General features: G+C 39.7%; 1 protein-coding gene across 5 annotated transcripts in view; it reads right to left on the minus strand.

Moving 5' to 3' along the window:
* Positions 1-1988, minus strand: part of cemip (cell migration inducing hyaluronidase 1) — a 403506-nt gene that overhangs the window by 378188 nt on the left and 23330 nt on the right. For 3 of the 5 annotated variants that reach the window (XM_020618887.1, XM_020618884.1, XM_020618885.1), the window contains exon 2: positions 1476-1553. The exons of the other annotated variants lie outside the window; for them this stretch is intronic. The gene's annotated coding sequence lies outside the window, so the exon portion shown is untranslated. The remainder of the gene's footprint in view (positions 1-1475; positions 1554-1988) is intronic. 5 annotated transcript variants of the gene reach the window in all.

Below are 1988 nucleotides of genomic sequence, written 5' to 3' on the forward strand. Positions count from 1 at the left end.
GTCTGACCTATGCCAGGTCTGATGTGTTCTGGTACTGTGGTGGTAATAAATTACTTAATACTCTTCCTCCTGATTGGTCTGGTACCTGCACTATGATTTCACTTATAGTTCCAGTTACTATAGTTGAAGCTGCAGTCTCTGACATTGTGTCAGGCTCTGGTCATCGTTTTAAGGGACACCGGTTAAAGCGGGATGCCTTATTTGATCCAGGTAGGTTATCGCCCACGTACATTGATGTGATTAGCATTCCCCGCGGTGTCCCAAACGAATATAAGTTAGTTGACCAAGTGGCAGCAGGCTTTGAGTCTGCTCTTTTCTGGTGGGTGATCGTAAACAAAAAATGTAGATCGCATAAACTATGTTCATTTCAATGTTCAGCGTCTCACTAATTACACTAGAGATTTGGCTTTTGGCTTTCAGGAACAATTAGCAGCTACTTCTATCATGTCATATCAGAACCGTTTGGCTCTGGATTTTGTTTTGGCCGAAAAAGGGTTTGTACTATGATTGGACAACAATGTTGCACATTTATTCCAATGAATACTGATCCTGATGGCTCAATTGCTAGATCTCTGGCTGGCTTAAAAGTCTTGTCAGAAAAGATGGCTGAACACTCTGGTATTGCCAGTTACATTGCAGATTGATTTACCAATACTTTTGGCAATTTATTATTCATTTTTGTGATGACATTTGCTTTGCCTCATGTATTGTTTTATAATTATTTTATTTTAAACATACAACAGCCAACATATGTCCAAACTGCACGCAGCAGATGGAAGATGAAAGACCCCGAACCAAATCAGGCCTATACATTATATCCCCTCGGTTGGGCTAGCCCCATACTACCCAGAAACGTCAACCGAGACGTCTCTGGTGCCAGCTTTGCAGCTGGCCATAGCAGTAGTCAAAACATGAAGCAAATCAATGTGTGTGTGTCTGTTGATTAAGTGGTGTGTAGCTTTAATACATACTGATATATCCTTGCGTACATGTAGGTGGTGTGAACTCATAGTTTGTTAATTGATTTTTGGTAATCAATTTTTGATAATTAAGTTTGGTTAGTGTTAATGGTAATTGATAATGGTAACTTAAATCCTCATTGTTGTGTGGGGTTTATGATTGCGATAGGATGAAGGGGAATCTTTGTTTTCTTCTGTGTATTAGTTACCCCCTAATGTTATGATTAACCAATGAAAGCTTGTTACACATGATGTTTATGCATTTCCACAATTCTGTCTGCTCAAACGCTCTTAGTTGCGTTGAATCAGCTTACACATACGGCATACATATAGATGTCACTGCTATAAAAAAAACCCGCTTACACGCTATAACCCTTTTTGTGTTTTTAGTTCATTTTTCCCTAAAGTACTCAGACACTGATGCTCTGCAGCAGGAGGTGAGTGACCTGAGGCAGAAGTGTGCACGTCTGGCACAGGAAAACAAAGACCTGAAAACAAAGCTGCAGCGCTACGAACCTGTATCAGAAAATGGGGCCCTTGAGGGAGTGGTTTTGGAGGGGGCCTCTCACCTCTCGAAACGCCAGGTAGCTTCATCTGGGGAAAATGGGACATTGATTTAGGTTGACACAATTTTGGTCATGTCAAAAGGGGAATTGTTAGGTATTTTTAGTCAGATAGACATTGGTTAGACACTTTATGTATTAGAAATGTTTAGTGTAGACAGGTAGTCTAGCTCACGCTGTTAAATGCTTAGTCATTCCCATAAGGGTACTCCAGGTTGTTCAGGTTCAAGGATAACTAGATAGAAAGTTGATTACTGTTAGGAGACAGAATGTTTTTTATTATTATTGTTATTAGTGATGCACCGAAATGAAAATTCTGGGCCGAAACCGAAACCGAAAATTTAGGATGCACTTGGCCGAAAACCGAAACGAAACCGAAAATGGCTTCTTTTAAAAACTTCAAATGTTTAAAACACGCTTACTCTATAATTGTGTATGTGTGTGTGTGTGTATGTATACATATATA

The sequence above is a fragment of the Monopterus albus genome, unplaced genomic scaffold (genome assembly GCF_001952655.1).
Source record: "Monopterus albus unplaced genomic scaffold, M_albus_1.0 scaffold210.1, whole genome shotgun sequence".
NCBI classification, from domain to species: Eukaryota; Metazoa; Chordata; class Actinopteri; order Synbranchiformes; family Synbranchidae; genus Monopterus; species Monopterus albus.